Genomic DNA, 25,080 nt, shown 5'->3' with positions numbered 1-25,080 from the left:
GAGTGTGGTGGGTGTACTTCTTCCAGCCTTGCAAGCACTTAAACATATGGAACTGTGCTTGGTAAGAGTCAGCACAAATCCCCCAGCTTAGCGACTAGGGGGCCCCCATTATTCAAGGCACTTTTGTGCACGCTGTGCCTTTGCAAATTGGCGGCACTCTTACAGCCCTGCTGGGGAAGATGGACGCGCCTTGCTTTGTCGGCCCATTATGCTCCGGGTCTATAAAATCGGGGTGGGTGGAGAGCCCCCGACAGAGGGACCTTGTGAGAGGCAGACCCTGCTGGGGCGGGGGCTCTGGTTTCAAGGCAGAGGCGCTCCTAGCCCTGCCTGGCACCTTGGCGTGGCATGTGGTCTACTTCTTTCTCACCACAATACTGATTTGGGAGGGGGGTTGCCTGTGTGTGGTGTTGCTCTTCTGAGAGGTGGCCTTGGGAGGTGGCGGGGAGTGGTATGCAAATGCTGTCGCCTCCCTGAGTGATTTAATGGCGGTTCGGTGGAGGTTCCCAGAGTAAATCATTGCATTCCTCCCCCCGGATGCACGGAACTTGGGAGGCGTGGGGCTTCTGCATGGGCTGCAATGCTGGGAGCCAACAGTGAACGTGGTGGTTGCCATGATCCGAGGAGCCAAAGAAAGCCCTCCCTGGTTGGCGTGAAGCGCGGGAGGGTGGTCCCTGGGCTGGCAGGGCCCTGCCAGGGGCCTTGTTCCCGGATGGGACCCACGGTTGTATGTGGCTGGGTGGCTCCTTTCTTCTTTCCTGGGTGTAAAATTGAAGGAGGATGGAGAGGGTACATTTCTCTTTGACGCTGTGGGATCCAGCACACGCATCGCTCCCATCACGCTGGCACCAGAGGCAGCATCCTTGGGTGGCAGTGGTACCACCAACTCTCCCCAGAGCGGATGAGTGGCCTTGTAGAGTAAGAAGTTGTCTTAGAGCGTCTCCTCCGACAGCGTCCTCTGCAGGCGGGAGGACAGAGACTCAGGCCTGGGCAGGGACTTGCTCAGGGCCTCGTGGTGAACCCGTGTCAGATCGGGGCTCCTGGCTCATGCACTTTCTCCCTTTGTAGAAACTCCTCACCCAGCACCTTCTCCCCCTCCAAGAGGGACCTTTCTGGTAACGGAGTTCTACTGTAGGGTCCTTTTGGGGACGGGACTCCAGGTAAGGAGCCCAAGGTCGTGCGAATGACAGCCACTTGGTGTGGCCAAAAGAGCAAACATCAACTCAGAAAGACAGGCGGCAAATGGTCCTGATGTTGGTGATGCTGGTGGGAGGTGATGGAAGCAGGTTCTTCGGAGGGCGCTGGCTGTGTCGCAGGCGCCATCCCGGCCTTTCCTTGTGTGAACACGGATGGGATGCTCACTCCTCTGGCAGGTGGTCCTCTCACTGGTCACAGTTTACAGATGAGACTGTTGAGGTCCAGAGATGCTAAGTAACTTGCCTGAGGCCACACAGTGTCAGGAGTCCGGCCGGGCCCTGGTCTGTGCACAGACTGGTGTGGACGGACTTCCGGACAAGCCGGACTTACATTCCAAGGTCGTGTGTGGTTATTGAGCCCCTTCCCTGTGCTGTCTTTGCTGGGGGCCTTCGCTTCCTCTCTGCTGTCTCCCTGCAGCTGATAAATCCGTTAATGCGAACTAAGGTTGACAGCCACAGCAATCAAACAGGTCGGAGTGGGCTCTGCAGGCAACTAGGAATCCTTTAAATTCCGTGCCTCAAGGCATTAGAGGATTACGTTAAAGGGCTAGGCTTGGCAGACGGACTCCCCTGCGTTCCCTTTGCTCTCCCCAGTTCTTCCACTTTGGCGGCCCTCAGGATCAGGAGCAACGCCATATCCGCCCAATGTGCAGCTGACTGTGTGTCCGCGCCCTTTGCACGCGGATTTGACTGCACTGAGTCCGCAACACCTCCATTGGGGTGAGGACTTGTACTTGTCCCCTTTTACAAATGAGGAAACTGAGGCCCAGAGAGGTGCTGTGACTCCTGCGACGTCACACAGCCACAGAGGGATGGGGCATGGATGGGAACCCATGGTGTCCACCTCAGAGCCAGTGCTCTTGACTTCTACTGTCTCTGTGTTTGTGGGCGCTGAGTTTCGTGGGCAATTTATTGGATTTTGGGACTAATTTGGGCCCCGGGCGTTCAGGAATTGTGTCTCAAGTTGAGGGCAGAGTTGGGTCTTTTTCGAGAACCCTGTTGTGGGGAATTTTGGTCCCTCTCAAGTCGGCCCCCTCAGTCGAGAGCCCGGGGTGCAGCGGCAGAGAGGGACTCGCTGATTTGGGAGATGGAGCTGGCGTGGAAGCCCGTGGAGGGCCAACGTTTAAAAAGCAGGAGATGTCACTCTCATGAGCCAGGTTGCTGGCTTCTCTCAAGAAACTGGGAGATCTGGTCTAGTCCCCTGACCTCTCTGAGACTCAGTTTCCCCGTGTGTAAAACGGGCCCTGTCTTAGTCCATTCAGGCTGCTATGACGAAATCCCACACGCCGGGTGGCTTATAAGCCGCAGACATTTATTTCTCCCAGTTCCAGAGACTGGGAAGTCCAGGGTCAAGGTGCCTGCGGGGTCGCATTCTGTAAGGGCCCGCTGCCTGCTCCATAGATGCCCTCCTCCCCCTGTGTCCTCACGTGGTGGGAGGGGAGGGAGCCCCCTCGGGCCTCCTATAAGGGCGCTAATCCCACCATGGGGCTCCCCTGTGCCCTGTCGCCTGCTATTACCAGGCCTGGGGGTCCGGCTTCAACACGTGAATTTTGAGGCATGCGGACGTGCAGCCCACAGCAGGCTCTGAACCTCCCTGCTGACCTCATACAAGGTGGGGAGCCCCGACGGTGTGAGGGGTCGCTGTCCGGCACGGCCTGCGGTTTCTCGGGCGGGAGGAGAGCGAGAAGCGCTGGGTGGTTGGCTCTTTGCTGCGGCAGCCGCAGCTGTGGAGACAAGGAAACCGGACCCTCGGTGCCTGCCCAGCGGCTTTGCACTCTGGGGTTTCACTGGATTCTTGGGCGATGGCCTCGGGAGAGCTTAGGGGCTCGGAAGAGTCCCCAGACGGGGGCATCCAGGCTCAGAGCAAGGCAGGGACCTGCTTGAGACGACACAGTGGCAGGGTGGGGTCTCCTCCGCAAACTCCTGACTTCTGTCTCTCCTGCCCCTAAGGTGCCTCTGTGTCTTGGAGTTTTGCCTCAGTTTCCCCGCCCTCAGGCTTAGGTGCCTGTGACCTCAGAGGCTTGCATTCTAGGGCAGGCTCCATGTGACAGAGAGAGACAAGAAACCAACAACTCTCCAAACGGGAACGTCCCAGACACTAGTTTATGCTCCTCATATTCAGTACCAGGCAGTGCAATGAGGAGTGACCGGGGGATCCAGGAAGACTTCCTGGAGAAGGTGGCATTTATCTCACCTGAGACCTAAATCATCCGAAAGAGCTAACACAGAGAAGGCTGTTCGGGGCAGAAGGAAGGCAGATCCTTGCGAGGTTCTTTGCACAGTGTCTGGCACACAGCAAGTGCTAGAGACATGCCCGGTCACTCGCTCATTCATTCATTCATTCATTTGTTCATTCAACAGACATCTATGAGTCAGCGCTAAGCACGGGGACCCAGGAGGGAACACAAGAGCCTTATCCCCCATCCGAGGAGCTGTCATTCAGGCCGAGCGGGACAGTAATAAGACAATGGACAAACAAACGTAATTTAATGCCGGGCGGTGACAGCGCCTGGGGGAGAAAGAAAGCGGGGTCGCTGGGGGTCACTTTTGTTCTCCACGCAGGTGCCTGATTTTGCATCTTCCCACTCAGGGCAGCGTGGACCCCTGATGCCAGCTCCCTGCCCAGGGGAAGGAAGCTCAGGCCCTTCGGAGTTGACTTCCAAGGCCCGCTGGTGCCCACAGCGCCCTGTCCGCAGTCGAGGCGCCGGCCTGCCTTCCCCGACACCTGCCTCCTTAACCCATCAATTCCCTCTCCGGACGCTTCGGCCCCAAAATAGTTACATAAAAAATCAATGGAGTCCAGTCGGATTTGCTGTATTTTATTGCCGAGGGTGCTGGAGAGTCTAGCATCGCCCGGCGCTGCAGAGCCCGGCTGTTTGTGGCGTGAACCCGGGTGAACCCGTTGGGGGCCCTAACTCATGACGGCTGCGCCCGGCCCGGAGCCCAGTGCCGAGGAAGGGCGGCTGGTAAATAATGTCTGCTGTGTGCTCCGAGCCTCCCGCCAGGGCTGGTCATGCCTCGGAGCAGACTGGCGCGAAAAACACCGCTGTGGCCGCAGCCGGCGCCCCAGGGCTGGCTCGGGGGGGGGGGGTCCCATCAGAGGGTCCCAGCTGCCCTTCCAGAGCCCTGCAGTGGGGGCTGGCCCTGCCTGGTTGGCGGCTCTTGGCACCCCCCGCTCCCTTCGTGTGCCGGGTTCTCTCGCCTTGGGTTCGGTTGTGTTGAGTATTTACATTCTCGGCCGGGGGCTTTTCCTTTCTGTAGTCGTGCCATCTGCTGCTGTGGGCTGCTGGCTCTTCTGGGCGAGCTGAGGGGCCAGGTGAGTGGGGCTGGGGCTACCCTGGCCAGGGATGAGGGCCTGTGGGAAACCCGCCGGAGGGGGCGGCCAGGCGGGAGGAGACCCTGTTCTCCCAGAGTCTGCCCCAAAGGAGAGACTGGGCCCGGGGAGTGGAGGAGGCGGGGCACGGTGTGGATGCAAAATGTGGTTTTGCCAAAAAAGCTGTTTCTCGGGTGGCGGTGACTCGGAGCTTTTGCAGGCCAGCGGACGCTGCGGGCTGCCCTGGGCCCTCCTCCTGCTGTTTGCGGGTGTTTAAAAAGCGGGAGATGTCCGTGCTCAGGTTTCCTGCTTCTCTCGGGAATTTGGGAGATCTGGCAGGACTGGCTTAGCTCCTTGACCTCTCTGAGACTCAGTTTCCCTGTCTGTCAGCGGGCTCTGAAGTCTCCGGCGCTGATCTTCTTCCTTGAAGCCTGGCCCAGTCCGCTTCATTCTTCACGCCTGCCTTTGCTCATTGCGTCTGTGCTGTGACAGGTGCTCTTCTTGGAGCTGGCGATACAGCAGGGACCAGACGGGCCAAGGCCTCTGTCCTCGTGGGGTTAGCATTACGGAGGAGGGAGACAGATTCTGAACAAAGTCCATGGCTGAAATGCCCCATTTGTTGAATGGTGGTCAGTGCTGTGGAGAAGCATGAAGCGGGGGGAGCAGAGAGGGCGCCCTGGGGAGGGGCGTTTTGTAATTTTAAGTAGCAGAGTCAGGAAGGTGACCTGTGAGCAAAGACCTGTGGAGGTGAGGGAGTGAGCCAGGTAGCTGGTTTGGGGCAGAGTGTTCCAAGCAGAGGGAACAGCCAGTGCAAAGGCCCTGAGGTGGAAATGTGCTTGGCAGGTTCAAGGACAGAAAGCGAGGCTGGGCGAGTGAGTGAGGGGGCAGTAGTAGATGAGGCGACAGGGACCAGAGCCTGGGAAGGACTGTGGCTTGGACTCTGACTCACAGGAGCAGACATGCAGAGACCCACGAGGGGCTACTGCAATAGTCCAGGCGAGTGATGATAGTGGCTTGGACCAGAGTGGCAGCTGTGGAGGTGAGAAGTGGTGAGATTTGGGATGTAGTTGGAAAGTTGCACCACGGGATTTGTCGGTAGATAGATTCATTCGGTAAATATTGGTGCCCACTGTATGCTCATCACTGTACTTGGAATTGGGGCCAAATCAATGTTTGTTAGCAATGAAATTAACAAGCAGAAGTTACATCTGTGACTCGCCCTTTTGCCTTGCGTGTGCTCTTCCCGACAGCCCCGGCGAGAAGGTTGGGGTGACTGTGCCTGCGTTTCTGCGTCTGTGAGACAGATATGACAGTACATCGTTAACTAGAAGAGAGTTAGGAGGACCCAACAAGACCATAGATGCAAAATGCTTATTAGCGCCGCGCCTGGCATGTCCTGAGAGCTCAGTCACTTGGCGGTTATTAATACCGTGTCGGACAGCGGAGGCAAGCAGGGCTCTGCTGCACGGTTCGCTCCTGGAAACACAGCTGGTGGCGGTTGGCTTTGAACTCTGGTCTCTCAGACTCAGTTTGGTGTTCGTTCTTCTTGCTGGAACCGCTCATATGAAAAGAAAAAAATTCTTCCTGTGTTGGTGATGTAATGATTCTAGCACGGTTGATTTTCGTTTGCCGGTGCAGGTGTAGTTGCTTTATTTAGCAGACGTGTAAGTGAAAAGTTGTGTGTCAATCAAATTCTATTTTCTCCATAATTGCTACGGCATTTGAGAGTTGTGTAAATTCCGTCCCACCCTGTGCTGGCCGCGGCTCCTGGTATGTTGCTTGTTATTTTCTGCACCCTTTAAATTGGGCATCACCAAACTGTGGCCCACAGACTAAATCTGGCCCTCCACTTGTTTGCGTAAATAAAGTTTTATTGCAACACACCTATTTGTTTACATGCTGTCTATGGCTGCTTTCTCCCAACAATGGCAGAGGTGAGTAGTTGTGACAGAGATCGTGTAGCCTGCAAAGCCTGAATAAATTACCTACGATCTGGCCCTTTTAAAGACAAAATTTGCCTTTGGTGGTGAAGCAGGGAACGCTCTGTAAATGTGTGTTTACAGTACTTTGTGGTCAAGAACAAGTACCCCTTCAATGTCAAAAAAATCATCCAGCTCCTCTGAGTGAGAATTGTGGGTTTCGTATCTCTTGGTTGAAAAAGAAAAACGTATTGATTGAAAGTTGCTGTCAATTCAGTACAGCTTTTGAACAAGTGGGTTTTGGTAATTACAGTAGCATTTATGTAACATTTTAAAAATAGTAGCACATGTGTGTCGAGATATTTTTACTCTGCAGGCAAAGCTCGATGGCTCACAGCTCAGAAGACCCCTCATAGGGGATGCTGCTGGAGGGAGCTGGTGTTAAAGAAATCCACTGGTTGGTTATTTTATAGTCGGAATGACTCCCATCAATCAGTGTCTTTTATGACCTTGGGTTTTTTCTTTTTGGGTTGTTTTAAAGATGAACATAGCCTTCTCTATGTTTATCTGTAACACCCAGGTCTGTGATATTTTAAGTTTCCAATGCTAAGATTTTGGGTGCATTCTTGGAGATAATGTGCCAAATGCAAGAGTATGTCACTGTATTCATCTGGATTCTTATAGTTGCAAGGGAAAAAATTGAGAACTTACTGGTCTCTGGAGCTGGGAAGTTCAGGGGGGAAATAGCTTCAGGCATAGCTGGATCCAGGGGCTTAACACTCCTAATGAGAGCTTCTGCTGTCTCCCTTTGTCTCTTGGTTCTCTTTCCCCTTTGCCACCTAATTCTCAGACAGGTGTTCTCCACCTGATGGCAAAACTGGCCACAGTCAGCTCCAGGCTTTCCTCTGACCAGCAGAAATTGAATGTCCCTTCCCTAATTGTCCCAGCAGGGACCTCAGGACTGATTTTTGCTGGACTAATTTGGGTCATGTGCTGACCCTCAACGAGAGACTGCGGCTGTGGGGGTGGAGTCCTGTGTCTCATCGCCACACTTAAGTCAGAGACTAATCTCTGAGCTGGAACTGGGAGCATGTTGCCAGAAAGAGAGGGAAGAATGATTCCCCAAAGGAAAATCCGGTGCTGCCGCCAGAGGGGAGAAGCAGTTACTGTGACAGCCTACCCGGTAAGGTGGGGGAACCGGCCCCCAAGCCCGAGCTCTCTTTGTGGAGCGCCACCTCTGGTGCTCCTCCCCCAGGGGCTGGGCCCGCGCTCCCCCTGCCACCTCTCCTGAGGGCTCTGAGGCTGCTGGTGGACCCCTGGGGCCTCTCTGTTGTGTGCATGACCTCTGAAACTCCAGTCCAGCGACTTCACACGCATTTGGGCTGCTGTGGTTGAAAACTTGGAATATTTGGAATATAATCTGCTAATATCTATGAAAAGAGAACTTGGGCTTTGACTCAGCAATGCCATTTCTGGAAAATCTATATTTTCTAGAAATAAAAGCGCCGCCAGGTAAGGCCGTGTGTCCAAGAACATTTCTAACGGTGTCTCCCTGGTGGTGAAAGAGAGAGAACCTGCCGGCCCGTAGTAGGGCAGACCTTGACTAAACAGCGGCATTTGCATGCGGTGGGCTGCCAGGTAGCTGTTAGAAAGGATGCTGGACCCCTGTCTGTGGTCCTGGAGCGATGACCGTGGCTTCTCGTCCAGTGAGAAGAGTGAGTTCGTGGTGAGTTACATTGTCCAGTGCTGTTTTAATAAAAACAACCAACCCAGAGCCCCGTGTGTATAAAATAGCTGAGGTTCATACAGTGCGTCCTGCACACCAGGTGCAATTCTAGGTACTTTACACACGTGAACTCATCTAAGACTTCCAACAAGCCTGGGAGGGGTGTGGGTATTATTGTTACACCCACTTGAAAGAAGGGGAAATCGAGGCACTGAGAGGGTAACCAAGCTTAGGCAGCGAATGAGTGGTTGGCGCAGCTGGCGTTTTAATCCAGGTGGTGTGGTTCTTCACCACCACTCGGCTGCTCCTCAAACACGTGTGCGTGCGTGTGCAAGCGCGTGCACACACACATGCTTTTATATTATTTTGTTAGTGTGGAAAAGCTGTGGATGGACTACTGGCCTCAGTGCAGGGATGAAGGGGGCGGTGCTGGTGGAGTCATGGGGAAGGGGTGGAGCAGTGGAGGGAATCTGGAATGTGTGAGGCATTTTAGCCCCTACAATGCTGGTTTCTAAGGAGAGAGCCCGGCCGTTTCCCTTAGCGTTTCTGGGCACCTGTTGGGGCTGGAGAGGATGCCTCGGGGGGCCCTCTGAACTCGCTGCTGTGCTTTGCTGGAGCTGGGGCTGCATGCACGGAACTCGTGTGACCAGGCGGAATGCTGCCTGGTGGTTCACTGCGGGAAAGCAAGCCTGGATATGGGGCGATGGGCATGTCCGTTCAGAATGGGTTCATCAGTGAGTGACAGAGACTTAAAATAGTGGTGGCTTAAAAAGCAGGAGTTTCTTTTTTTCCCCAAGTCAGATTCTGGAGCCATGTAGCCCAGAGCTGTAGGCTGGCTCTGTTATGGACTCTTGCTCCCTTCTGCCATTTCAAGGTTGTGGTCTTTGTCCTCATGGTCTAAGATGGCAGCTACAGGTGCAGCCATTTCATCTCCATTCCAGGCACCAGGATGGGAGTGCAGACAAAGAAAGGACGTGCAGCAATTGTCTTTTACGAAAGGTTCCTAGAAGCGGTCCCTTGATGCTTCCACTTAGATCCCATTGGCTGTGACTAAGTCACAAGGCCACATCTAGCTGCAAGAGAGTCTGGGAAGTGCAGTCTTTATTTTAGGTTGCTAAAAATTGAGTTGTGCTCCTGTGGAAGAGGGAGAGAGTGGTTCCCGGGGGGTATGTCGCAGCTGTGACGAATGCCTAAGCAGGGACAGCTCAGCATCTGCGGAGAAGATGTGAGCCATCAGGATCTTCTCTTGTCACACTCTTGTCTTAACGTGTGTGCGCACAGCTGTGATTTTATTCCTTCTTCTAGGGTGGGGCCTGGGGACGTGTTTTTCTGGCTGCCAGGAGGAGAAAGAAAGAAGTTTGGTGAATGCATAACACTATCTGTCCAAGATACAAATATGGTTTATAAAACATTAGCAGTAAGTCTGAAGTCCCTTTTGAACAATTTCATATCCTTCCAAAAGGTGACCACTCTTATCAGTTTGCTGTGTATTTTTCCCTGTAGGAAATATGTACATAATATAACATAAAGTTTTAAATTTATCCTTAATACATATGCATCTTGTCTCTTCTCCAATATCCATGTGCATACAGAACTATTTCATTTTTTTTATTGAGGTCATAATAGTTTATAACATTGTGAAATTTCAGTTGTACATTATTATTTGTCAGTTATCATATAAATGTGCCCCTTCACCCCTTGTGCCCACCCTCCACCCCCTTCCCCCCGGTAACCATTTATCTGTTCTCTTTGTCCATGTGTTTATCTTCCACATATGAGTGAAATCACTCAGTATTTGTCTTTCTCTGTCTGGCTTATTTCACTTAACGTAATACCCTCAAGGTCCATCCACGTTGTTGCGAATGGGATGATTTTGTCTTTTTCATGGCTGAGTAGTATTCCATTGTGTGTGTGTGTGTGTGTGTGTGTGTGTGTGTGTGTGTGTGTATACCACATCTTCTTTATCCATTCATCAGTCGGGCACTAGGGTTGCTTCCACATCTTGGCCATTGTGAATAATGCTGCAGTGAACATAGGGGTGCATAAGTCTCTTTGAATTGTGGATTTCAAGCAGAACTATTTCATTTTTTGAATTGCTGCCTAGTGTTCCATGGCATGGAAACATCAAGGTGTATTTAGTGATTTTTCATGGCCTCATAAGGTGCAGGATTCCCTGGACATAGGAAAGGGCTTCAGAAGGATTTGCCAATGTCCATCCCACCCACCAGGGACACTGCACAGAGATCAGCGCACAGGCAGGATCTCCAGACATTTGAGGAAAGCCAGGGTGTGACCAAGGGACGGGGTGTGACCAAGGGACAGCAGATGAAAGAGCTGACGCCTGAGGAGGTGGAGTTAGCAGAGACGCGGGGGTGATGCGGGAGGCAAGGACCTGCGGCGGCTCCCCGAGCGCCCACTCCCAGTGGCTCCAGCTGTGGACGATCCCCAAAGGGCTGCGATGCCAGCCCATCGACTCCTGGCATTTCTCCAGATTCTGGGGGCTTCGCTCTTAGAAACGGGCCGTCCTCCGCTTCTCCAGTCTGTGCCCCTGTCTCACTTGAACACATTTGCTTCTAATGCAAAAGGCTCTCTGGAAGCACCATGAATTTAGCATGAAATTTTTATTTCCTTGTGATATTTTTTTTCCTCCCTCCACCCCCCAACCCCACGCTCAGCCCAGTTTAAGTGTTTTTCTCTGAAATCCACAGGCAGAGCTGTTCAGAGGATCTGCATATTTCAGGAGGAAAGGTGCTGGGGCGGGGGTGTCGGTCTTGCTCCTCCACCTGCTTCACTCGCACAGGCTCCCAGGTGGCCTCATTTTCCTGCTTGATCATTTTGCCTGTCATCTTGGATCATTTTGTCAGGGCGACTAAATGCTGCTTCTGTCTCTCTGCAGCGTAGAGACAGTGTGAGGGGAAGGGGCCGGAACTGCTTTCTGAGCCCCCGTCCTCTCATCCCTCAGTTTGCTTTGTGAAAGTTTTGGGTGAGCGTTGCGTGAGGGATGAACTTCTGTAGCACTTACTGTCAGCTTTCTCTCTCTTGCCGCCTAATTATACGCTGTTTGCTCCTCTCCCAGCTGCTTTCCTCTCACTAACTCTTTCAAATACATCATTAAAATGAAGGGCATGAACTCAGACAGCAGACTGCCAGGGTTCGAATCCCAGCCCCGTCGCTTGCTGGCTCTGTGACCTCGGGTGAGTTACTTGGCCTCTCTGTGCCATAGGCTTCTCATTTGTGAAATGGGAGAGCTCCTCCTACTCCTTGGGCTGTTGTCAGGGTTGAGGGAGGTGTTGTGTAAGGATTCAACACACAGCTCGAATTCACTTGGGTCTTTAATACATGTTTGTGCTGCTTTAATCCTCTTCTCCGTTTGTTGAGTGTTTAATTGGACACCCACTATGTGCCCTGGGGCGTGTTTTTGTGGGCTTTTTCATCTCCGTTCATACACTACTTTATATCCAAATTCTGTCGTATGATAGTGATCGTCTGCTGTCTTTCCTTCCTCTGAGAATAACACCCTCGTGTTCTTTTGGGAACCACAGCTTCCGGCTGAGAGACCATGTGGTCTGGGTATTGCTGACTCTCTCCTCCTCCATGGGTGGGCTCCTGGCTTGTGCCTGACCAATCAGAGCTTCTCATCTCCCAGACCTCAAGGATTGGATCAGCCTGGGCACATGACCCAAGCTGGGCCAATGAGAGGCAGCCCTGGGGCGTTTGTTGCCACGTTGGGGAGGAGGCCCTCCTTTTCTGTTGCACTTGCTAAGCTGGTAGGATGTGAGCCTGGATGTATGCGTTATCATTGCTGTGTAACAAGTTTCCACACACTGATGGCTCACAACAGCACACCTTTATTATGGGTCAGGGTGTGAGCTGGACACAGGTCAGCTTCTGCTCCCGGATGTCTCACAAGGCTGCATCCAAGATGTTAGCCAGAGCTGGGCTCTCATCTGAGAGCCTGACTGGGAAAGGATATGCTTCTGTGTTCACGTGGTTGCTGGCAGGATTCCGCTTTCATGGGCTCTTGGACCAAGGGGCTCAGTTCCTTGCTGTGCGGCTCTCTCCATGTGGCAGGTTGCTTCCTCAGAGCAGTAAGTGACCATCTCTAGTGACCAATCACAGAAGTGACCTCCCTTCAACTCTGAGGTGGTAGATTGGTCAGAAGGAATTTACTCAAGGGGAGAGGACCACGCAAAGCTGTGGGTGCCATCAGGCGGGGAGTATCAGAGGCCATCCTGGGAGCTGCCTGCCATTCTGGAGCACGTGAGAATGAATCAGCCTGGAGGAAAAACAGCCAAGAGATGGAGCAGGGGAGAGCTTCCTGGTGACCACACTGGAGTATCCAAGAGTAGCTGTTTCTAATAGGAGCTTGATCTTGAACTTCCCCTGTTCATAACCCAATCCATTTTTTTTCTTAAGCTACTTTGAGTTGGGTTTCTGTCACTTGCCACCTCAGGAGTCCTGATGAAGTCCGTGTCTGAGGTGTCTGAGACTCCCCCGCCTGGAAGTGACCGCCCCTCCTTGGAAAGCCTTTCACATTCCATGTGCTTGACTCAAATCTGGAAAATGTGCACGTGCCTTACCTCCCCCGCCGACTGAGCTCCTGGAGGGCAGAGCTGTGTGATTTTTTTTATCCCCTTTCCTTGCTTTCCTTGCAGTCCCCAGAATGTTGTCAGACGCAGTAGGCGCCATCTGCCAGTAATTACTGGCGTCGGAGGTTCTTCCTTGTCCCCCATCCTCCCTCTGCCAATGAAAAGCGTTTCAGAAATCATCTCAGTCTCACGCACCTGGCTTGTGGTTGGAAGGCTGGATGTCAGACGAAAGCATCGTTGATGCTGCCGCCTAGAGGCAGCACAGAGCGGCGTGCAGACATCGCAGTGACCGCGTGCATCTCACAGCCTGGGGTGGGTCACCCCCCGCCAGCAACGACAAGTCACAAGCGACAGAAATGATCCGAGGGAGCACTTGGCCAATTCCTTTCACATTTTAGATTTTAATCAATTACTTCTATGACAACCCTGCCATCTACAAACATTTACTGATGCCAACCTATTTCTTTTTAGTGAGAGGATTTTATAATTTTTTTCTAGGATTAGTAGAATTTTACTGCGTACCCGGAACTTATGATCTCCTATCGGATGCCGGTGTATGGAAAATATATGTTTTCTCCACAGAGTCATTTTAAAATGCTTTTCATGGATGCATTCAGAAGTCACTGAGGGTCACCTCCAGGGCATTTTATTCATTGAGGCCGACCCATAATCAAGGAGGCCGGTTTGACTCCCCTTCCTGATCAGGGGCGTGTCAGAGGATTTGCGGACCTATTTGAAAGCCAGTCACGGGGGCCTTGGAGAGAGGCGGCTGCAGGCAGGGGCCTCAGCGAGGTCCGTTTGTGAATCACCTGAAACACCAATGGTGAGTGTGCCCAGTGAGGGGGGTGGGGTGGAGAAGGCGCTCTTGGCTCCTGGATCCGTCAGCAAGGCTGTGAGGGGTGGGATGCAATGTGGAACTGCCTGACCCCCCTGCTGGGAGGCGGTGGTCCCGTGGACCTGGTCCACTTTCTTCTTCCTGTTCCCTGCAGTCGTGATGTCCCACCGGCCTTCCCCAGCGGCCCTGATGCCCCGGGGCCTTTTCTGGTGATGTGCCTGGGATTCTGTGATTGAAATGTGCCCCCTCGCAGTCTCTGGCCTAACTCCGGATGGCAGGCTTGGTGTGGGGTCCTCTGCCACTAGCCACGGCCCCGATGACCTTGCATCTTACCCTGGCGGTGGCTGTTACGCAGGTATTCCCTTCCCAGAGCCCCCGGCCTCCCCCGCTCTGTATTCATTCACTCCCTCACTCCTTTAAAAGGGATTCATCTTGAGCTGTCAGCATTCCAGGACAGTGGAGCGGCTGCTTCATCAATGTGAGAGATGTGAATTAGAATATTAATTTCACCTGGGGCTCGCGCACGTTGTTTCTGTGCTGAGCGCATAGTTAAAAGGGGGAAAAATGTAATTGGCTCCATCCTCCTGTGCTGCTTCCAGAGGCTCCTGGGGAGGGGACAGGAGGTTTCAGAGACCTGGTGACCCGCGTGTCGGTCTGCGCTGGGTTCCACGAGCCGCTCTGCCTGCTGCATCTGTGGAAGGAAGTCTGCAACCTCCGAATCCGGTGGTTGTCAGCCGGCGGCTCATGGTCACACACAGCCCTGGGGTAGATCTGTTTGGCTCACCTAGTGCTTTAACAAGTTTTGAACCAATACTGAAGAGCTGGAAGATTTAGGATTAAAATCTGGATTTTTGGCTTCTCTCGAAGAGCCGCAGGCTGGTGGCCCTGAGTCCCAGAGAGCAACGATTGGCCACAGTGGCACTTTCTCCAATTCCTTCATCAGATATTTAGTTGAGCACCTACTGTGTGCCAGGCTTAGGTGCTGGGGACATGGGCCCTGCTGTCGAGGAGCTCATGTTCCATCTAGAAGGCGTCCAGTTGCCTGTCCGAGCCCTCCGGACCAGCACTGTCCAGGAGAACTTTCTGTGATGATGGAATGTTCTCTGTGCTGTCCAGTATGGTGGCCACTAGCCACAGGTTGCTGCTGCACTTCATGCGGCCGGGACATCCAAGGAACTGAATTTGTAATCCCATTTCATTTTAACTCACAGATATTTAAATTTAAGTTTGAACAGCACACATGGCCACTGGCTAAAGGACTGGACAGTGTGGCTCTGGACACTTGAATGTGCATCTCCCACTCATCAGCTAACCCAACTCCTTCCTTTCACAGCTGGGGAAACTGAGGTATGTGGATCGTGCCGAGTCAGGGTTGGAACTCAGATCTCCTTGAGAACTGCCCTGGGATGTCCAGTGTAACCAGTTTCGGTTAAGCTGTGACTGGGCTGAGGTGACCTTCGATGTCGCTGGAGAGGTGGACAGGGCTCAGGTCAGGCAGAGCCCTGTAGACGAAGGGAAAGAATTTGGATTGAAAAAATAATTTATTGAGGTGAGGTTCACAAACAAATTAACCATTTAAAGTGAACAATTCAGTGGCATTTAGTGCATTCACAATGCTGTGCTCCCACCACCTCTGTCCGGATCCAGAACATTCTCGTCACCCCAGAGGAAACCCGGTTCCCAGTAGCAGTCGCTCCCTGTTCCTTCCTGCCCCAGGGCGCCTGGCCACCACTGAGCTGCCTTCTGTCTCTGTGGCTTTGCCTGTTCTGGACATTTCACATCAACGGAATCAGATGCTGTGTGGCCTTTTGTGTGGCTTCTCTCACTCAGCATTGTGTTCTCAGGGGTCATCCACGTTGTAGCAGCTGTCAGTGCTTCATTCCTTTTTGCGGCTGACTCATGTTCTGTGGGGTGCAAAAGGAATTTAGATTTTATCTAAGAGCAGTGGGGAGCCGTGCAGGGTCTTTAGCAGGGGGCTGTTTCTTTCTGAGCGTTGCAAGAAAAAAGGCCCTTCTGCAGCCCAGCTGTAAACAGGGCTTCCTCCCCTGGGTTCCATGAAGCCGGCTTTCAGCTTTGTGTCTGGGCTGCAAGGCTCAGGGCTGTCCCAGCTGCCGCCCCAAGTCCTCACATTGACCCTTCCTTCCGTCACTATCACCACTCTCCTAGGAGCCCCCTCTGAATTAATTCAGGGCATGGGGCAGCGATTTACATGAGGCAAATTATGTTTGGAAAATCGATTTGACTCAGAAAGGGAGCTCCCTGACTGAGGAGAAGGGTCTGTGCTCCGAGTGGCCCCTGCCTGGGAAGTGGGGGCCGGCGGGTGGTGGTGAGAGGCTTGGAGAGGAAAGAGGAGAAACGGCACGTGAGGGCCTCCGTGCAGGGCAGCCCGAATGAGCATCCCTCTCTAGCTGAATGCAGGGCCTGTGGACCCTGGCCAGCCCCACGCAGCCCGCCCTCTTGAAGTGGGGCACAGGCTCTCGGACTGCCTGCCCCGGGGGTGGCCCAGTGACCAGCTGGGCTCCTTTGTCCTGGCCCCGGACAGCAGGTGCTGGCATGGCAGGAGAGTGGCCGGTCACTGGGACAGCGCTGTCCTGGGGGCGGGGGCCGCCCTGTTTCTGCCCCCCCGTTTCCTGTGCTGTGGGGGCCTTGGGGAGGGGTTGCTTAGCTGGCTCTGTTCTGGGGTCTGACAGCAGGGCCGGGAGCGAGGACCACCCGTCTCCTCCTTGCATCCCTCTCCCGGCCGCTGTGGGGCTAGTCACGCCTGGGAGCCTGCAGACACTTGTCCCTTGTTCCTCAGCGCCGCTGGTCACTGGCCTGAACTGCTCGGCGGAGCTGAGGCTGAGTCTGGTGACGCAGACAGCCTCTGCTTTATGTGGCGGCTCGCCTTTGCTCCACGAGTTTTTTTTTCTATTTTATACTACGGAATTCCACTGCTCTTGATTATATTTAAGAAAATGTGATGATACAACTTGTCCGTGTCTATTCTCTCTCAGTAGAGAAGGAAACAGCCCCCGGTCCTGAGTCCTCCTCTCCCTCCGCTGAGGTAACTGCTCTCAGTTGCGTGAGTGTCTTTCCCGACTCTCCTGTGAATCTTGCCTGAACCTGCTCGTTTGTTTGGTCATTCAGTCATTCAACAGATATCAACGTAGTGAGCATCTGCTCTCTGTGTCGTGCACGGGTCTAGACTCTGGGGCCATTTCAGTGAACGAGGCAGACAGAAAGGCCAGCTCTCTGGGTGGGGGGAGATTCTAGTGGGGAATGAGTGCTGAGGGGCAACATGAGGCAGGGAGGGGTTGGTGAGTCCTGGGTTGGGGTGGTCATTGTCCAGGGGGTGCTTGTGGTCAGAGGAGAGCTGGCTGAGAAGCTAATGTGTGAGCAGAGGTCCCAGGAACATGAAGGGGCAAATGGTGTGGCTTTCTGGGGGGAAGGATGCTCCAGGCTGTGGGCACAGTGATGCAAAGGCCCTGAGGTGGGGGCTGCAGGTGTGTTATTGGAACAGCAAAGAGGCCGGTGTGGCCAGAGGGTCCACAGGGCAGAGGAGATCAGATTGGTGATGAGGGCAGTTCACAGAGGACTCAGTGGGCCATTCTAGCCCTTTCGACTTTTACCCCGAGTAGAATGGGGACGCACTGGGGGGTTTGAGCAGCCAAGTGACCTGGACCAAGTCCTGTTTTAAAAGCTTCACTCTGTTGTGGGGTAGAAGCTGGAATGGTGCAGGGCGGGGTAGGGTGGGGGTTCAGGGTGGAAGGCGGGCGACCAGGGAGGAGGCCACAGCAAGGATGGGGCCTTGGACTCGGGTGGCAGCGGAGATGGGGGGAAGGGAGGGGTCGGGGTTTCGGCCTGAGCTCTTGGAAGCACTGATTTGCGCCAGCCGGCCGGGGCACGTCTGATGTGCGATGCTCGCTCCGAGTGGAGGTGTCAAGTGCACAGCTGGATTGATGGCTCTGGCATTGAGAATTAAACTGCCTCCTGCCCCAAATATTTGCCCCCAAACCGACTCTCCACCACGTTGTCTTCCCCTCCTCTGCTGCTCCCCAAAGTCAGCCACAAACTCTGCACCCTGCCCTGAGCACAGCCCCCTGAGCGAGGCTGCCCCCCGCAGGCCGGCTCCCTCTGTCAGGGGTGCTGAGCTGTCTCCAGGGCAGCACATGGGTCCGGTGGCGGGAGGCTGAGCCCTGGTGGGGAACTCAGTGAGGGTCAGGATGTGAGACCAGAGGGTCCAGACAATGGGAGGAGGGCGGCAGGCACGTCCCGGCAGCCCCCACCCCGCCGTTCGCCCCCCTTGGTCCACCTGCTGAGTGCTTGGCCTGGCCTCCCCTGTCGCCAAGTATAACAAGTGTCTTGTCCTGGCTTCTTGCTGGCGGGGGTGAGTGAGGGGTGCGCTCTCTCTCTGTATGCCAGCCGCCCCTGACCCCTCCTTTACCCACCTCCGCTGGGGTCTGAGCCCACCGGCTCCTGCGGGCAGAGCACCCTGGGGTGTGACCGCCTTTGTGAAAGGCGGCTGCTCCATCCGCCGATGGCAGTGATGGCCTGTAGGGAAGACACAAATGAACCTGCAGATCGTTTGTTTGTTTCAACAGGAAGCAGGATCCGCGGATTTCATTGCCGTTCTTCTCTCCGTAGGGATTTCAGCTACTCCCCCGCCCCCACCCCCGGCGCTTCTTAATCTGCCCCCGACAAACATGGGGCTGGCTGCTCTAGCTTGGGGACTCAGTTTTGGCTGACTTTGTTTGTTTTGGATGGTGGGGTCACCATCCTTACCCAGGGCAGCTCTGTTCTGCTGCCCGTTTGGACGACCAGAAGGGAGGGCGGGCTTCCACACCCGGGGCCCTGGGTCTGTGCACGTGGACTGGGTACTTTCTCTTTTTCTGCTCTTTCACATATTTAGGATTCTGTTTAATGCTTCAATACTTTGTGTGTGAGCTAAAGTCGAAATGTAAAATAAGGGACTAGGGAACTTATTGGCAACAGGTCCTAACTAGCTGGCTCCACTATTTTTCTTAAAATTGAGGTGAAATTCACATAATGTAAAACCAGCAACTTTAAAGTGCACGATTTAGTGGTTTTTAGTGCATTCACAATGTTGTGCCACCATCGCGCCTGTGTAGTTCCAGAACATTCTCATCGGCCCCAAAGGAAACCCCAGACCCGTTAAGCAGTCTCTCCCCGTGCCTCCTCCCCCAGCCCCTGCCCCCATCTCTGTGGATGTGCCTGTCCTGGACACTTCGTATCAACGGGATCACACAGTACGCGGCCTTCTGTGTCTGGCTTCTTCCTCTCAGCATCACGTTTCTGAGGTCCGTCCACATTATGCTATGTATCAAGGCTCCATTCCCCCTTTTTTTTAAGATTGGTACCTGAGCTAACAACTGTTGCCAATCTTCTTCTTTTTTTTTCTTCCCTGCTTTTTCTCCCCAAATCCCCCCAGTACATAGTTGCATATTTTAGTTGTGGTCCTTCTGGTTGTGACACATGGGAGGCCACCTCAGTATGACCTGATGAGCGCCATGTCCATGTCATGTCCATGTCATGCCATGTCCGCACCTAGGATCCGAACTGGCGAAACCCTGGGCCGCCGAAGCGGAACACGTGAACTTAACCACTCGGCCACGGGGCCGGCCCCTCCATTCCCTTTTTCTGGCTGATACTATTCCAATGTGTGGATGGACCTCGTCCTGTTTACCTCTTCATCTGTGCGTGGACACTCGGGCTGTTTCCACCTTTTGTGACAGTGCTGCTGTGAAGATGTGTGGCCAAGGAGTTGTCTGACCATCTGTGTTCACTTCTTTTGGGTACACCTGGCACTTTTTAAAGCTCCATATGTGATTCTAATGGGAAACCAATTTGCCACCCATCGGACCTGCCTCTGACCCCTGTCTTGGAGGGTGGGTGGGAGGTGGCATTCTGAGCCCGCCAAAAGACTCTCATTTTCAGTCAAGTGGCTTCTAACTGGTCACCCTTTGGTGTCTTGTCCAGAGGTCCTTCTCTGGCCTGGGCATTCTCTATAAATAAGCACCCTGTTTGATTTTTCTGCGTAGCACTTACCGCTGTCTAAAGGAATCTCCCTTTGTTGCCTCCATGGATGGTTTCCTTGTATATGATCTGAATTCTCTCACTCGAGACTTGAATGTGATCTCCAGGAGAAGAGAGAATCACCTTGTTCCCCACTGTTTTCCTGGCACCTGGAGGGGTTCTTGGTGGACGATGCTAGGCTAGAATCTACTTTCTGAAAATGTCAGAGGCTCGGCTGCTGCCAAATCTGCCTTTAGAATAACTCATCCATCCATCCATCCATCTATCCAGTCATCTAAGTATTTACTGATGCTCACTCTGTGGCTGGCAGTGTAATTCAGTGCTGGGGACGGAAAGACAACACCCCTTCCATCAATGAGCCCTCGGTCTGTTGGGGAGATGGTTAGGTAGACAATGAGAATACATTGCAGAGGGTGTTACTGTGGAGGTGCAAATGGGCAGCAGGAGCCATCAGGGTTAGCTTTAGGAAGAGGTGTGTTAGGGTTATTTCAGGTGCAGGTGACAGAAACCAAAGTCAAACTGGCATAACCAAAAGAGAATTTTTTATTTTATTTTATTTATGTAACTGGAAAGTCTTGCAGGCTTCAGGTATGGCTTGATCCAGACCTCAACTAATGTCATCAGGACTCTTGTCTCTCTGTCTCTCAGCACTAGTTTCTTCTCTGGTGGTTCCAATTTTGGGCAGGCTCTTCTCAAAGATGGCCACTGTGTAGGTCTTTCATCCTACCAGCTTAGCAACTGTAGCAGGGAAATGAACTTCTCTTTGCTGATGGTTCCAGCAAAAGCCAATTCTGACTCTCTTTGGCTAGGATTGGGTCATGTGACAATCCTTGAACCAACTGCTGTGACTCTGATTGGCCAGGCCTGGGTCATGTGCCTTCTCCTGGAGCCAGGGAGGGGGTGGAATCGCTCTACCTGCACCACTTGGACAGAGAGTGGAGGGGAGTCCTGCAAAGGAAAACAGGGGCATGGTCACAAAAGGAAGGGGCAGTGGTTGCTGGGCACATCAAAGCCACAGGTGCCCGCTCTAGGAGTCAGGCTTAAAAGAGCTAAAGAGAGCTTATGGTGCTTCAGAGAGGCTGTGCTGCGTATTTCTCAGTTGCCCTCCACCCTTCGCTGCCTGGGAAGCTGGCCCCCAGGCTGCCTCACTGGGACCCCTTTGTCCTTCCACTTCCTTTTTTTTTTTTTTTTTTGTAAAGATTTTATTTTTTCCTTTTTCTCCCCAAAGCCCCCCGGTACATAGTTGTATATTCTTCGTTGTGGTTCCTTCTAGTTGTGGCATGTGGGATGCTGCCTCAGCGTGGCTTGATGAGCAGTGCCATGTCCGCGCCCAGGATTCGAACCAACGAAACACTGGGCCGCCCGCAGAGGAGTGCACGAACTTAACCACTCGGCCACGGGGCCAGCCCCTCCTTCCACTTCCTTTTGATTTGGCCAACAAGAGGTCAGCCTGGAGGCCCACGGGCCGGGAATGGGAGGGGCTGGAGGATGTCTTCCCTGCTCCTCTTGCCGTGTCCCCACATTTCTGCAGGGGCTTCATCTCCTTCTGTTCCGGGGGGAGCCTCGCCTCCCAGACGCGGCTCCCACTGGGCTCAGGACCCTGCTCTCTCCTTGTCCCTTGAGCCCCGGGGAAGTCACAGCCTCCCACCCTCGCTAGTGTCTCAGTGCCCCGTCCTGCCCACTTCTGCAAATAGACCTTCCCTGAAATCTCTCCATTCGAGCCACCCTGAGGGGCGGACTCTCTTTCCCGCCAGGAGCCGTGTGGACATGAGGAGGCGGCGTCTGCCGCTGCGCTCGTTTCTGTTGCTGCTGCCCCTAGTGTGCACACACAGTGGCTCAGAGCGCCACACAGGTGTCATCTCACAGTTCCTGAGGTCGGCAGTCCCCAGTGGGCTGCCATCAGAGCGTGGGTGGGGCTGTGTGCCTTCCCCAGGCTCCGGGGGAATCTTTCGGGGAGTCCCCCCCAACCCCGCCTGCCCGCCCGGTTCCTTCCTTTTCCCCCTTCTAGTGGACTCCCATTCCTGGGCTCGTGGCTCTTTCCTCCACCCTCAAAGGCAGCCACAGAGTGTGTCTTTCTTCCCTGACCTCCGCTTCCCTCATCACATCTTCTCTCTCTGACTCTGACCCTCCCGCCTCCCCCTGAAAGGACACCGTGATCACCCTGGGCCGTCTGGATGATGGAGAATCTCCCCATCTCAAGATGTTGAACCTCATCACAGCTGCAAGTCTCTTTTGCCGTTAAAGGTCTCAGTCAAGGGTCCCAGGATTAGGATGTGGACATCTGTGGGGAGAGGCCATTATCCTGCCTACCACAGCCACCTTTGTCCATTGCCCCTTAAGAACCTCTCTTTGACCTCTGACCTCTTTGATCTCTGAACTTGGACTTCCCTGGAAGCCCTGATGCCACCAGCCTGCTGTCTCAGTCAGCTCGGGCTGCCGGGACAAAATACCACGATGGGGGGTTTAAACTCTAGACATTTACTTTTCACAGTTCTGGCGACCGGGAGTCTGAGATGAAGGTTTGGTGTCTGGCGAGGACTCTCTTCCTGGCTTGCAGACGGCCGCCTTCCCTCTGTTCCTCACAGAGGAGAGAGAGAGGGAGCCCTCGAGTCTCTTCTTATAGGGACGCCAGTCCCATTGTATGAAGGCCCCACTCTTAGGAGCTCATTTAACCGTAATCACCTCCAGAAGGGCCTGTCTCCCGGGACATCCACTGGGGGTTGGGGCTTTAGTGTATGAGTTCTGGGGCGAAACCGACACTCCGTTCTTGCACCTCCCCTCCCCAAAGCCTCCTTCTCTAACCCTCAGCCTGCAGGCCCCTTGTGTCTTGTCGAGAAAGCAAGAGCCCAGACCCTTTTCGATCTTCATCACTCTTGAAATTACTCTTATTGTGGCCAGATTCTCTCTGCGCTGGAGTGCGGGCAGATTGGCAGGATGTTAAAGGATGTTCCAGAAAAGGTCACTGATAACAGGCCGTGATTAGTTCCTGAGACAAGGAGTCAGTGCTGCTTTTCTGGGCTGCAGTGGGGGGTGCAGGCCGACCGCACAGATGTCTGGACAGAAGGGGCTCAGCTGGGTCGCCTACAGGCCGTGAGCACAGGAGGTGTCACCTGCCCCCTCCGTCGGCCTCACGGGCCCTGCACGGCCGCTGTGGCCACTGGCTGTGGTTGTGGTGTTTCACAAGCTGGAGCCTGTGGCCCCTGAGCCCCTGAGCCGTGCAGATGCCTCCCCGTCCGCTCTGGTTCGTAATTAAAACACGACTTGCCTCTCTGATTAGATGGAGCGGTTAAGTTCATCTGGAAGCGTTTTTCATCTGCATTGTGTAATTAGCAACATATGAGGCTTGTATTAGCTCAATTAAAAGTTACAGTGATTAATATGGGCATCAAAGCAGAACCATAAATCAACAGATTCCGGACACTCGGTGTTCACGGGCTGGAAGGCAGAGCGCCAGCCCCGGCCTGACCTGCGGAGGACGATTAGGTGCAGCCTGGCTGGGTGCTGGGAGGTGGACAGAGCCCTGGCTGGGGGTCAGGTACCCCACTGGGTTACTCCCTGACATCTCTGAGCCTCAGCTCTGCCATCCTGAAAATGGGGCTCCCAGTGCTTACCTCTCAGACTTCTGAGTTTCAGAGCCCGGATGTATTGTGCATGCAGATAGTCTCTGCTCCCCATGGACCCTCCACCTCCTTCCCTTAATTCTAAAATGTGCAAATTGTGACTGCAGTGACTGTCCAGAAGAGGAGAGATTTTGGAAGAGCCTAAACTGATTAAATAAGTTATGAAATAGCCAAGCGAGGAAATATTTTGCAGCTGTTAAAAAAAGGGGCAGGTCCATTTGTAATGATATGGAACTGAGCATAAGATGTGCTGTCCGTGGATGAAGCAAAATGGGGGACGGGGGTGCACAGAGTTGCCGTGTGTGTGGACAAAAGAAAAATGCATATGGATATGTTTGCAAGTGTGTGCGTGTGTGTGGAGGAGCTTGTTAAGGATCCCCACAAAAATGTAGCTCCTCTGGGGAGGGCGAAGGGTCGGCGGGGGGACCGGGTGGGAGGCGACTGTGTACTTGTTTGTACTTTTTAAATTCTGCGCCATGTACATTTATTATTTATTTAAATAAATTAATTTAAAAATATTTTAAAAGAAAAATAAAGGCCACCCCCCGACCCTCGGCCTCCCCCTAAATGAGAAAAAAGGCCCTCGTCTCGTACTTTGCACAAAGTCTCTCGTTTGGTCCTTGACCCAAAGAGCTTTCAGAGCGACTTTGCTGTGGAATTTTGATGTTTGGTATCTGGCTTCTAGATTTTTAGCACAGTAATGAAATAGAAAAATCTCAAATACCCCTGCCATGGCATTCTAGGTCGGGAGAGAAGAAGCTCTCGCCTTGACTGGGTTCTTCTTGGTCAGCTGTGACCTGGTTTGAGGTGTGGACCAACATTGTGAGCACAGAAGGGTCATCATGAGCTTTGCCCATCAGCCTCTCCCGCTGGACTGCCGAGGGCCCCACCGTGGAGCCTGACGGCCCCCTATGTTCCCTATCTTTGAGAGAGATGCTTAGGATGGGTAGGAGAGAAAGGAATCTTATAATTCTTGTTGAAGCTTTTTTTTTTTTTTAAATTGGAATTACCCAGCAATTCCACTCGTAGGTTTATACCCAAAAGAATTGAAAACAGGTGCTCAGACAAAAACCTGTCCTGAACGTTCACAGCAGCTCTGTTTATACGGCCAAAAGTCATAAATGGCCATGGAAAGGAACGAAGCACTGACACCTGCTACAACGTGGATGAACCTTGAAGACGTGATGCTGAGTGAGAGAAGCCAGACACCAAAGGCCACACGTTATGTGATAAGAAGTGTCCAGAGCAGGCAAATCCACAGAGAAGGACAGCGGACCGGGGTGGCGGGGGGCCGGGCGGGGTGGATGGGGAGCGACTGCTTCATGGGTGTGGGGTTTACTCTTGGATGATGAAAATGTCCTGGAACTAGATAGAGGTGTTGATTACACAACATTGTGAATGTGCTAAATGCCACTCAATTGGGCATTTAAAAATGGTTAATTTCATGTTGTGTGAATTTCATATCAATTAAAAAAGATAGAGCCATCTGTAGTGAGAGGGCCCGACTATTTAGATGATTTGTTCATTGCTCGAGAGAGCGATATCTGGAATGTTGTGATAAATTGGACATTGTGTTTTTTTATATGTGGCCTGAATGGTGAGGTTTCCAGCAGCGTCCGGGGACTTGTGGCAGAGATGGAGAAACACGCTCCCAGAATCTGGACAAATGTGCATGACACCGACAGCACGTTACATGATCTTTACCCTCTATCCTAGTAGAGGCACTGCTTTCTTGTGTACCCTTCCAGACATTCTTTAGGCATGCCCAGGCAACTCCTAATACCTATTTATATTCTACTTTTCTTAAGGAAAAGTAGCCTACTTTATGCATTGCTCTGTGGCACGCTTAGCA

At 53.2% G+C, this 25,080-nt stretch overlaps 1 protein-coding gene across 3 annotated transcripts in view; it reads left to right on the top strand.

The window, feature by feature from the left end:
- Positions 1 to 25,080, top strand: part of LOC106840849 (transmembrane protein 132B) — a 358,331-nt gene that overhangs the window by 2,657 nt on the left and 330,594 nt on the right. The window lies entirely within an intron of this gene.

The sequence above is a fragment of the Equus asinus genome, chromosome 8 (genome assembly GCF_041296235.1).
Source record: "Equus asinus isolate D_3611 breed Donkey chromosome 8, EquAss-T2T_v2, whole genome shotgun sequence".
NCBI lineage: Eukaryota > Metazoa > Chordata > Mammalia > Perissodactyla > Equidae > Equus > Equus asinus.
This window is presented reverse-complemented; position numbering and strand designations above follow the sequence as displayed.